Here is a 13,816-nt window from a genome sequence, read left to right as displayed (position 1 = left end):
GTCCAGATGTGCATTGAGCTCATTTATATCACCTGTTTTAAAGGTAAAGGATGGGAAGGTCAGTCAGGTTGAGTCACATGGCTATTAAGTGGTGATACTAGTGTGTGCACTTAGGCCTGTCTCTAAAGCCACAGTTTCCTCTAGCTGGTAGTTTTGGTTTGAGCAACCTAACATAAAGCCTGGCTTGCTCTCTGTTGTCTGTTATCACTCTGAATGTTAAATCAACACTACTTCTACCTCAAGTTTATAAGTAGGTCCTTTGGTTGAGAGAGAGAGAGAGAGAGAGAGAGAGAGAGAGAGAGAGAGAGAGAGAGAGAGAGAGAGAGAGAGAGAGAGAATAAAGAAAGTAGCTTGTCTAAAATAAGTACCAGGAAGATATAGGAACCATGATCACAGGATCAATGGCCCCAGTTCCCTCTAATTGTCTTAGCTAGATGGTGTACCTGTATTTGCTGCATCTGTATGTTTTCATTTTCTGTACCTAAGGGAGATGATAATGGTCACTTAGATTAATAATGGTTGATATGACATGAGTCCTGATATATTAATTTTTTATTAAAGACAGATCATTTCATTTTTATAATTTAATTTTACAAGTGAACATACAATTGGAAGGATACTAGACCCTGACCTAACTGAGCCAAGTCCTGGTTATTTAAAATCTGTCATTAGTTATTTAGAATGATTGTATGCTTTCATTCTTAGCATAGATTGTGTTCCTAGATGTTTACCCTGGTCTTTCCATTAGCAGTTTATCTCTTCAAAGAAGTATTCTTTGCCCCACTTTTTATTTCAGATTGTGTCTAGGACAAGGCCTCATCCCATACCACTGTGATCTTAGTTAATGAGATGGAATATTGGCTACTATCTATAGCTATGTGGGTCTGTAAAATAATTTAGGGACTTTATCTTTCCTGCCAGGTCCATACTAGTGAGTTCAACTCATGAAATGTCATTATTCCATTTTACCACTGCAAGGTTACTTAACTATTTTTTTCACTTCTGTGCATTAGTTTTTAATGCACACAAGTACTGTGAAAAAATAAATTACCATTTCCATGGTCTAGATTGGCCCTGAATTTGGTAAATTAGTGAGCATCCCACCTTGTAGAAAGAGAAATATTGACCTTCCTTGGAAATTTTCAGAGGAAGATAGCATAGATGATGCTATCATAGATAACCATACAGCATAATGTAGAACCTTACTCAATTAATTCCCACCTTTGAGAACCAAGGAGTAAGTGCATGTTAAGCGAGAGAGCCTTCATTTGAAGAAGGCAGCAAATAACATAAACAAGCAAAGTTTATTCAAGAAATGACACAAGTACTTCTCGAAAAAAACTCAGACAAACCTTTGGTTTCTTCTTAATTCACTCTTTGTGTAAAATAAAAGTGTGCTAAGGAGTGTCCCTTAGCTTTGAACATTTGGGAACAGAGAAGACCATCTGCCTAGCAGCCTCTCTCCCTCCCATTTGACTGATCTTGGGCCCACTTTCCTGCTTTTGAATCCACCCTTTCCTCTGTCCCCTTCCTTTCTGAGATAGCCTAGGTGTCTCTTAAAGCCGTTTGTATTTCTTTCTACAGTCACCATCCCCTTAACAGGTTCCATATGTGTGTTGGCCTTTGAATAAAATAGCTCTCCTTTGTTTCACTGTTTACTCCAATTTTCTTACTTTTGAAAATATTCCTAATAGCTGGTCAGGTCTTCACTGGGGTGAGCAGTATCTGCTTACACTTGGAAATGGTGTTAACTTGACTAGGTGCAATTTCTATGGACTTCGTTTATGTTTTAGAAAGATTCTTCTCCTCTTCTGCACCCTCTCTCTCTCTCTTCATTTTTTGTTTGAAAGATTTATTAGACCTTATTCACCTTGGGAGGTAAAACAGTGTTAAGACAAAAAGAACCTTTGATATTTACCTTATACTATCTTTTGATATGCAATCGTATGATTCAGGGAAAACAAACAAGTTTATATTAAATCTCAATTTCAATGATTTTATTGAAATAATTATATTTTGCTTCCAATAAGCTTGTAGTATAATTATATCACTTAACATGATTATGCTTTATAGCTAGACTAATTCAATTCATATGTTTATATTAAATTAGTGATGTCGATTGGCCAAGTCTTCTAAATTTTCTTCAGATACTGATTGATTCATTCCACATTATTGACTTCTGTAATAGGATGTTGATATGATTGATAAAATACCAAATTCTTGTTTTTGTTATATTTTAGAAATCACCTTCATTTGGGGTATTTGCCCAGTAAATTTCACAAAAGTACACTCACAAATTAGATGGCCTGACCCTTGTGATTTTTGTTTAAGTTACTTTCTCTTAACACGTTTCAGTTTTCACTTTGTCACTTGGCTTTCCCCTAAGCAGTTATTCTTTAACTTGACTATTTATCCCCAACAGTGAAACACTCCCACTGCTTTATTAGAAATCCTTTCAAAACACTCACATTATGAATCTCTTTCCTTGGCACCCATGCTGTCTTCAAATATGCTAAGTTGAACTGTCCTAGTTAAACACACATTAAAGATGGAGAACTCAAATGGTTCTTATTTAGCATCTGCACTATTGACTGACTTTAAAATTGTTTCTTTGACCAGTTCTTAACTGAATGACTGATCTGAAGTGTTTCCCTCAGCTCTGCCTTCAGGTGCCAGTGAATTTCCCCTCCCCTGCCTGTGAACTCTTTCTCCTCCCTCCTTACAATTCTTCCATGTCTTCCCTTTGCTTTTGGTACAAAATTATTGGCATAAGAGACAAAGCCCAGCAACTCTGTTTGTCAGTTTCTAAGCGATAGTATCTCAAAATAATGAGTTTCTGGAGTAAGTCATGACCTCTCGGGGGGCTTTACACATACTGCCCTGGTGCTAAGCCTGTTCTTATCTCTTGCCCTGATTCATTTCAGAACATTCAGATGTCCTGCACAATACAGGGTCTCCTTCCTCCCAGAGGCCTCCTACCTGGGCATGACCCCGGCTCCTCTGTACTCCATGGCCCTTTCATTCTAGAGCCTTGTGGGATTAACTCCCTGACACTGACCATTCTGATACAGGAGTTAACTTCCATCTTTGTTTTTTCCAGACTCTAGTAGAGTAGTTGCCATATATTAGATACTTAATAAATATGAATGAACACATGATAATCAATATACATTCAATGCTCACTCTGTCTTCTGAATCCTGAAATAACCACATTAAGTCTTGCAGATGAATCTCTTTGTGACATTTCTTGTTTATCTAAATAAAGAACTCCACTTGTAGTGCACTGGTAAAAATGACAAAAAGAAAAAAAGATATGTTCCTGAACATTGAAAGTATATAGCTGAACATAATATATCTTGCAACAGGTATTAACCCCAAAGGAAGCAAAGGAAACAAATGTTTCTATTGGAAATGATGACAGTTGTGTCCATAGCTGTCCCCTAGGAACACCTTTGTAATAAACTTCACAAGTTAAAGATGGAAAGTACACTTTGGCCTCTGCCACCCCTGCATGTTTGAGTGATAACAGGGTAGATTTTTCCATGAAACTGTAGGAAAACAACAATTACTTAAGGAAGATTGTTTCCCCCCAAAAATGAGAAGTATTTCATGTATTTTCTGAAGAAAAACATGTCTTTAAAAACTTCATTATTTATATCCAAATGTAGCAAAATAAGCAAAAGGAAATAACACTCCTAAATATTATCCGCTCATTTGATTTTCATAAATTGCTTGACCAATGATGATTTGGTTGCCATATGTTAGCTAGAGCTTCATTTATTGATTCACTATCTGAAGCTAATCATGCTAGTACAGAGGAAGCCAGACATCAAGAAACATTTTGGAATCATTTACAGTTCCCTATCTACATACTTCCTGGCAAAATAATCAGCAGAATTTTTTTCAACTAATGACCATATTGTCTCAATGGGAAAGCACAATTAAGGAGGTAGCAGAAATCTTAATCACACAACTTTGTGTAATGCCCCTCCTCAACTAGTGGGTTAGGGTTAAAATCATATGGTGACTCTCAGCAGATTATTTTTTTTTTTTTTGGTACCAGTGATTGAATCCAGGGATGCTGTGCCACTGAGCTACACCCCTGGCTCTTTTTATTTTTTATTTTGACACAGGGTCTCATTAAGTTGCTTAGGGCCTCATTAAGTTGCTGAGGCTGGCCTTAAACTCGTGATCCTCTTGCCTCAGCCTCCCAGGTCTCTGGGTTTACAAGTGTGTGACAGTTCACACAGTGATCTCTTACCCCTCCTCTCTTTGATGCCCAAGAATAAAGTTATCATAGCGTTCACTGAGGGCCTTGTCTCCTGCCTGCCCTGGACCAGGTGGTCGGTCACCCTTCTTTTCCATGCGTGAGTATGTGGGGAGGGACCTCCAGATGTGAGAACACACCCTTGGAGAATCATCTGTGCTCCTTTGTCTCCTCCTTCAGTGATCCGCGCTAGAGCCATCAAAGCTCACTTGGTCCTGAGGATTGGCCTTTTCAGTGAATCAGACATGGTTACTTCAAGAAAACTGATCCCTTTGATGGTTAATGTTAAGAGATTAAGGAGTGAATAAAATCCGGTTCCCTTTTTATAATATTGAGGGACTTTGGGAAGGTTTGATTTTTTTTTCTATAAAAAGTCCCTAATTTTCTTCTTAAATATTAAATACACACACACACACACACACACATTTTCAGCATCTTCACTTTTTTTACTTAGTCATTTCTATTTTGTCAGTGCGCAATGTCAGCCCCTGGGAGGGGTGTCCTGACCTTCCTGGGAGGCTTCACTTCCTGGGAGGAGTGTCCTGCCCTCCTCTTGGGAGAGAACAGAGACTTCCTCCCTTCTGAATTTGTTGGAATCTAGTCAGGAAGTTCTAGAATAATTCACTGCCTCCCAGATCCATAAATGTCTTATTTTCTAGCTCTAGCTAACTCAACTTGCACCTTGATAGTTATGGTGGAAGATTACAAAAGGCTAATGGATAGAACAATTAATCGTACACTTTTTTTTTGTCGTTAAAAATTCTACTTGAAAATATTTCTGGAAGACAACTGATTTTTTTTTTTTTTAAGTTTTGGCAAGCATAGTGCATCCCTGGCAAGTTGGCATCACTGGAGTCGACATCACTTGCCCTCCTCCCCCAGTTGATTAGAGCTGAGGCACAGGAATTGCCAGATTGGCCTGGATCTGACTTTAAATCCAGAGACCTCTTTTCCTCTTTCATGAGAAAACACATCAGTCTATTAAGCAAACTATTGTGAGACATCACAGCTTTGAAAAAAATAGAAACAATAAAGAAATAGCCCATAAACCAGGAAGAGACTCTTAAAAGGGGCAGAGCAAAGGAGTAACAAGTCATAGGCCATAAACCATTATTCCTTTTCTGCAGGAATGTATCATTATTACCCTTTTATAAACACAAAAGTTCCTATCCTCCTTCCTCTCCCAGATGTCTTGGACACTGAAAAGAGAATCAGGAGTATTAACTCATTCCGGTGCTTTCTAAGCTTGCTTGCAGGTTTCTGCTTGTTTGAAAGGACTGCACATAGTTTGGCAGAAAATAATGTAAAACAAAAGACTCTCAATAAAACCTAAGGTTTTTTGTCTTTTTAAAAAATCCTCAAAATGACTCTTTGAGAGTAAATATTTCCAACACAAAAAATAGATAAATGTTGGAAATGATGGATACACTAATTACTCTGATGTGACCATCACACACTGCATACATGTATTGAAATGTCACACCCTACCCTATGAACATGTGTAATTATTGTGTATAATTTAAAAAATAAAAATATATATTTTAAAATTCCACCCCACCCCCAAATCCTTAAGTTTTACATTTTCTACCTGAAAATCTCAGGAGACTTCCCATAAAATTTTTGCACATGTGTCAGCTGTGGTGTGGTATTAGCTCCAAGCCAAATGCCACTTCTCTGTGAACAAGTCACACTGCATTATCAATGTTAATTTAATTATGTTAAACTTCACAGGCTTCATTATATTAACCTAACAGCCAAGAAAAACATATGCTGTTTCCTCATTCTTTAACGTATTTCTCATGAGTGGAAGATTTCCCAGATTCCTTCCAACCCAAGACCACTGAGTTCATAATGAAAAATGTTACTTGTGTTGCAATTTAATTTGATTTGAAATCAAGAACTGGTTCTTCTGAATCTGCATGTGAATTATTGGGTCATAGGGTAGTTCTAGAACACAAAACCCCTCTCTATCAAGTTCAGGTAGCTAGTGATAGGTTGAACAGCTGGAAAAATAATTACCCACCACTGGAAAATCATTTCATACTTGACAAGATTATCCTGAAAACAGAAAAAAAGAAAACTTATCAATGCCCTCTCAGGGATGTTTTACCAACAGGGCTTTATGAAACTTTAGAATCACATGCAGATGTTTAAATTTAATTGCTAATTAGTTTAAGGAAATGCATAACCATGGGAAACCACCCCCCCCCCAAAAAAAAAAAAAAAATTGAATCTTTTTTGGCACTTTCTTGTCTCTCCTCACATTTGGATCCCTAGCATTTCATGACTGAAGACCTGTGCAAACAAGCTGGGGTGAAGGAGTCTACTGGCACCATTCATTGCATGGATTAAATGCAAGTTGCTCTGTGGGGCTCTGCCTGAGGCCCCCTGTTTCACAGTGGTCTCACAGTGGGAGTAACTCACATCCCTCTGAAAATGCTGTTGATAATTACTGCTTTGTAGGGCAGTGAGCTCACACTATTACACAAGATTAGCGTTGTACTCAGAAGCAGCCAGTTTGTCTCTCCTGCACAGAGGTTTTGCCAGCTAGGAAAATAATGGGCATATTGCCACTTTAACAACTATCAGGAGACCCTGAGTTAGTTTTTCTTCCTTTCAGCATATTCATGTTGGTAGGATCCAACTCCAGGCTGCAAGCATAGGGTGGTGATACCAAAACAAATGTCCCTTTCTACTTTAAAACAAAGCTGCTCTTTTATTTTCAGTTGTGGGTCAAAGAATTACCCTGTTCAACTAAAAGACAACAGCAAAACCATAATCTCACTTAAAACATAAATAAATAAGGACCCAGACCAGAGCACGGGGATCAGAGGAAGGCATCTACCTTGCAGGGAAGTCATTTGCCCTGAACAAGTTAAATAAAGCAAAGTTAAATGGACAACACAGACTGCAAACAAATGCCCATTGTGTGTCAGAGTCATCAAGAAAAAAAAGTTATTTTAAAGTTACCAAATGTTTTAATGTCTGTAATAAGTGGTCCTCATCACCTTTTCTTTTCTTTTCTTTTCTTTCTTTCTATCTTTCTTTTCTTTCTTTCCTTTTTTTTTTTTAAGATAACCATCTGACCTGTGATCTGAAAGACTGGGGCTAACTATGATTATTCCAAGTTTGTTATTTAGTGAAAAGCTGATTTCTTAATGTGTTTCAAATGAGGACTCTCTCTCTTGGGAAAATGTTTTCTATTTGGAGTTAACTTTTATTCTGTGGTGGTTATCTGCTTGTCCATGGCATTGGCTATATTTGGATTTAATCTGTAGTTTTGGGAGTATAGGAATGTCATTATAGGTCCCAGGTGAAAAAAAGAGTTGCACACATAGAAGTCAGCTTTTAGTATAGGTATCATGGTTTCAGAGCTAATCTAGATAAGTTTCCCCCCAAAACCAAAACCATTTCACACTGGAGATCTTTTGACTGTGGATATAGGTGTTCATGATCTGTTGGTTCTAAGGATTTTAGATGGATGTTCTAGACTTGACTTGGTTTCTAATGAAATTTCACCATTGATGTAAACCATCAGATTATATTAAACAGAAAAGGGAAAGAATAAACTATCATAGATAAGTGTTTCAGTTAGAAATTCAGATTATAACTATAGTGGCCAGTAACGGAATAGAATGTAGTCAGATTGGAAAACCCTGTTCAGCTGAAGTTTATCTTCCAGCAAATGCTTTCACTCACAAGAATGGGAGGACACATCACAGATAATCCTTTAATCCTTTTTTTTTTTTTGCCATGGATTTAATAATGATGGTTGTTTGGGGATTTCTAAGTTCTACTTTGTTAAGCGATTTGGTGTCATACTTTTGTAAAGGTGGAGATATATCACCCTCTAGTGGTTGTACTACATTTTGTGTTGCAAAATGACATTCCTGGAGCTCCACCCAGATCTGTGAAGGAATAATGTTTTCTGCAGACTAAATCCCTGCCGCTTTAGATAATTTGAAATTTCTAGTATTGAGTACATGATATAGTAAACATAAAAATTAAATATGGCACAAGATGAATTTTTTCAAATACAGTGTGAAGTTAATAAGTGTAGTCACGTGTTCAGTACAATTCCAGCAAATAAGGCAAATAGCAGGACTTGGGTTTCCTGAACCTTTACCTTATACACGTAATAGAACCCTGAAGAAGGTTTTCCTTAGCTATTTTCCTTGGTAGGTAAACCTAGAGGACATTTGTGGTTTTGCATGAAATTATTACTATAAATTGAATTAACTGTGCTTAGAGAGTAGGTGAAGGGCAGTAAGTGGATTGTTCCCGGGGGGAAAAAAATCCAAATTGTAGTTTGAAGTTTAGTAAATTCTGCCAGCAATTATAATAATGTATTGTGTCATACAATGAACTCCGGGGATAAGTGTCAATAACAATTTTTATCCACAGGATATCTGTGATCGTTTGTGTTTAGCAAAGTCATAATTGTTCTAAAACGTGGTCTTTAATTGTCCATTCAAGATAATCTAAATTATCACAAATTTTAAAGAATAAAAAATGACTGCATCTAAGTTGAAAAAGTATAGATATGGTAGGTCCTTGATAGTTACAAATTCAAGACTTGCAGTTCCGTTTATACATGAGAAAGCACAAATTTGAGCTGTAATTAGTGACTGGTTAATATTTAAGATTGTTGGATTAACTCTCGAATTTTTATAATGAACAGCTCAGTTTTGGGGTAGATTGCCATTTACTCTGCTGACCATTTTGGTTTTTCTCTACTATATTTTTGCCAGGAACTTATCTGCTGCACAAGTCTGTGTAAACAGGAACATCCCTAAATGTCTTAGATATGTCTTTCCCTAATACCAAGAATACTGGTACACAGTATGTGTGCATGTGTGTTCACCCTCATGTGTGTTCCTGAGAGGGAGAGGTGACTCACAAACTTATGACTCACAAAGAGATGAAATTTAACTTTAGACTTCTACAATTCTGTTTTCTTTTTATTTATATCATACCATTTAGGAACTAACAAAAGACACAAGAGATTCTACACAGAGTATCTGACTCTTTAGGAAAACCAATGATTATTGATTTTCTTTCTAGTTATTTGACTAAGTTAAATTAATTCAACGAAAAGAATATGATATGGGTTGAGGATTCTGAAGAAGCATTCATTATCACTTAACTCTTGATAAAAATAGTTGCTTTTAAAACTTGTTAGTCTTAAGATGGTGATAAAAAGGGATTTAAAAGCCAGGTTGTCTAATGTTCTAGAAATTCTTGGACCTTGTGCCTGCAAGTGTTTGCTTTTTTTTTTTTTTTTTTTCTTTTTTTAAAAAAGATATTCTTTAAAACTCTTGGTGTGTAAAAGAGCAAATATTGGAGTGTTGCAAGAGTGAGTCATTCTATGCTGCAAGAACCCTTCTTGCAGCAGCCATTGTCTTCTCTACCCAGCAATTCACGGATTTCTTCAGTAAGATTTTCTTCTTTATCTATCACCTAAAGACTAACTGAGGTGTGCTTTTTGTTATGACAGTAATTAACACGGAATGGCCTTTTTTTTTTCAAGCAATGCTCAAAACTAAACCTGAGTAAACTCCTCTTTTAAAGGAAAGTGGGGGAAAAGCTCCTGGTTTAATTCTAACTCTCATATAAAATCTGAAAACATGTTTAACTAATTTTAGCAGAAAGTCAGTTGCCCACCACTACATAAGGAAAAGGAGAATTAGGTATCTCATATCTTACTGGTTTGTTTGTTTTGCTCATTCTTTTTGAGGGGAGAGGGTGGGTTCTGGAAATTGAACTCAGGGGCACTCAACCACTGAGCTACATCCTCAGCCCTATTTTTTTTTTTTTTTTTTTTTTTTTTTAATTTAGCAACAGGGTCTCACTGAGTTGCTTAGCGCCTTGCGTTTGCTGAGGCTGGCTTTGAACTCTCAATTGTCCTGCCTCAGCTGCTGAAATTACAGGAGTCGTTTTGCTTATTCTTGTAATGCTAGTTATTTGCTGAAATTTTAGGACCATTGTTCATGTCCATGTGGTGTGTCTTTTAAGAGAGAGAAGATCACCTGGTATCTCTGAATGACTTTTAGGACCTCCTCCACACTATATATATCAACCAGAGACACACCTTGAACTACTGTGAACCTGTCTAAATTTAGTAGATGATTGATAGCTTACAAAAGCAGAGATTTCTCCCCAGGCAACACTACCCCACCTCTCCCGCTCCCCAGTATGTTGACTGAATCAAATGGGAGAATTGCAAAGACTGGAAAGGAGAAGAATAGCTCTCCACGCACTGTAAAAAAAACTAGTCTGGTCACAAAGGTGTGAGGTCACTCTCAGGGTGAGGGATGTTGGCTGGGAAGCTGCGTGTGCTGTGGAAGATCTTCAGGACAGATCTTTTCTTTATGTTGTTGTGAGAAAAAAGTAGATTTTTGACAACAAAGATTATTTGAAATGAAATAATCAGCATTTATATTTTGGTAGATTGATGAATAATTTCAGTCTTGCTCTGAGATTTTTCCTTTCAATGTTAGAATTGGTGTTTAATGCACTCTCTGGTTTGTGGAGACGGTTTTCTTGTGAAAGAACCAAGAACCATACTTACTAACTATTGGATTGTGTCCAGGGTTTTTTGAATCATTTTATTATTTTGGCAGCTGATTTACTTGAATCCAACTTGGAGGAGAAAGAGAAAACAATAACTGAAAAGTGACTGAATTCAATTTAATTGAAATGGTTTTCTTTTTTTGGCATTTTTTTTTTTTTTCAGACATGGAAAACTAGTTATCCAATTAGAACTTGAAAATTAAAGCAATTTAATCATAATAAACAGCATTAAGCAGTTTCTTAGTAGATATAAAATAATTATCTTCTAATAAAATGCAAGAAAAGTTTACATGTGAGTTGGCTTTCCTCTGTGTTGACCATTTGAATTTCATGTCATGATTTTCTCTGCTAGCAGAAGAGAATGAAAGTACAGTGTGATTTTCAGGTTCCTTTCCAGGCAATCTAATTCTTGTAGTCTAATTCTTATCCCTGGGGAGTAACAAGAGTTCAGGTTTGGAGTGGGAAATATGAATACCTGAGGCACAGACATGCTGAGGCATGACTGGCATTTATTTTTATCAAAGGTGTTAAAATGAATTTCCCCAACTCATGCTGACTTTTTAGAATAATTCCTAGTGTGCTCAGTCAGGCCAGAAGTGGGTCAGTTCAGAACAGATCACCCAAGATGTTTACCTATAATTCTAAATGAGGAGAAAAAAAGTCCAGGTGGGAGGTGGTAAGTTTCTCTCTGCTCATGCCCCAAATCTGTATCCATATGTAAGAGACACTGTATATGAGAAGAGGATCTGTTATGTTCTTATAACTCAGAATAGGTTTCCTGAGGAGGGAGTTCTTCCTAATATTGAACTGAAAAGAAAGAAGATATATTATGGAACCTAAAGTCATATTTATTTTTTATAATCTTTCTCCATGTAATATTAAATAAGACTGCAAAAGAATTAAGGTGGAAACAAAGAAAGTTGTTCAGAAAACAGTGTTTCTTTTGCTAAGTCAGTTTGGCAATAATATGGAGCAAAATCAAAGCATCCTAGCCAAAATAAATGTGCACAATGGAGCTCTCAGATATGAGGTAATACTGTGACATGCCTGTGGGTGTCAGACATTCTTATAAAAACCATAGAGCCAAAATTTGGTCCTGCACCATTAAGCCACAGCTCTGTCAAGCAACAACAGGAACACACGTTTTAAATCATTACTACAAGCCAAATATAATTCTCACCAAAGACAATTAAATCTTTTACCAGAGGTCTGGACAACTTAAGCCCCAAGAATCACTTAAGTGTAAAAATCAGACCAATATTTTTCAGATCAGGAGGAAATTTCTGTTGAAAATATGTGACAGTCAAGTGATTTTGTGAACTTAAAATGTTATTTGTTAAGTTGGTATGTAAAAAGTTTAGCTAGGAAATCTGATTTTTTTCTGTTAAATGCATAGAACATTTTATAATGTCCATTTTTTTACTGATATAAAATAATTTATGCGTACTCTGAAAGAACTTAGAAAATTTGCAAAAGTACATTGAATAAAATATTTTCCTTGCAGTCTCACTCGGATAAAACTTTGTAAGATTTTAATGCATTTCCCTTTGGTCTTACGAACACACACACACACACACACACACACACACACACAGTGACATCTGAGAGTATGTGTAAAATGTGTATCATTAAATATCTTAATTTAATACTATTTTTACTCTTTCTTATTTCCTTAATTCTTCACATACAAAATATTTAATGGCTATATAATATTCCATTTGTCTGGCTATTGTATACTTTGTTTTTTTTCATGCCTCTGATTATTTTTTAGAATAAAATCTAAGAAGTAGAATTATAAGGTCCAAGGGCAGAAACATCTTAAGTCTGTTGATATACATCACCAACTATTTTGCAGAAAGGTTTAACCTATGACTGCTTTTCTCACCTATAATTTGCTAGTAGCAAGCAACATCCTTTGATTAGGATAGGTGTGAGTAATATTTTCTATGGTTCATTATTTCTAAATATTAGATTACTTTTTAAACATCAGTATGTGCTTGATACAGTTCCTGGAGCTGAGGATACAATAATAAACAAAATAAACCAAATCCTGTCCCTAGTGATCATACGTTTACTAGGAAGAGAAAATACAATAAATAGTAAATTTAGGTAAGAAGAAAAGAGAGATGGGCAATGTGGGTGGTGGGTTCAAAGAATGAGGGAATAGTACACAATAGTACTATTGGGAGGTTGGAAATTTTCCACCTTTGAAGACACTTAACTGATTTCATGTAAGAGGTTAAATTAGAAAGTAAGTTAGAAACTATTGAGTTGTGAAATCCAAATTAAATATTTGGAAAACTCTGGAATCTTTGGCCACAGAAAACTTGAAATATATATTTTAAGTCTTTCAATAAATTTTTATTCTTTGGGTTTTTTATTTTTATCCTGCATTAATTCACGTGTTAAAAACAATTTAGTCACTCATCAGCAACAAACAGAACATGACATTTATACTTCTGTTTTGTTGATAATCATGAAAGTGAAGTTTCAAATTAAAAAGGAGGCTCAGTATGCAGAGTGTGAGGGATGACAAAGGAAAGGAAGTAAGCAAAGAAAAATAGAGAATAATTAGAAACCCAGTTCAGAGCCAATGTCAGTTCCTGGTTGTGGGGAAACCTGCCAGTCAGAGTGCTTTGATGAGCATGATTCTCTGAGCAACCTTCCCAGGACCATCTGGGGGAGAAGTCTGTGGTACCATTCATGTTACTAGACTAGGATTTAAGTTCATCTCTTTCCGGATTACGTTTTCCCCAGAGAAATAAAAAACGCTCTCCATTCTATGTTTTGGCAAAAAGGCAACTTCATTAAGCTTCCCTTCATTCTCTGCAATTTTATTACTCTTCAAAGACTTTTTTTTTTTTTTTTTTTTTCATGGCTGGAATCTCTAGTCTCCTATCTTAATTTTAGCATGATTGAGGAGGTCTTTAAAGCTAAGCGAAGTGATGGAAAGAGAAGTAGAGGTTTTCAAATTTT

At 36.2% G+C, this 13,816-nt stretch overlaps 1 protein-coding gene across 4 annotated transcripts in view; it reads left to right on the top strand.

The window, feature by feature from the left end:
* Positions 1 to 13,816, top strand: part of VCAN (versican) — a 110,334-nt gene that overhangs the window by 88,290 nt on the left and 8,228 nt on the right. The gene's annotated exons all lie outside the window — the stretch shown is intronic.

This window comes from Sciurus vulgaris (assembly GCF_902686455.1).
Source record: "Sciurus vulgaris genome assembly, chromosome: 6".
Classification (NCBI taxonomy): Eukaryota; Metazoa; Chordata; class Mammalia; order Rodentia; family Sciuridae; genus Sciurus; species Sciurus vulgaris.
Note: the sequence above shows the minus strand (reverse complement) of the source record. Positions and strands in the feature narration are given on the sequence as shown.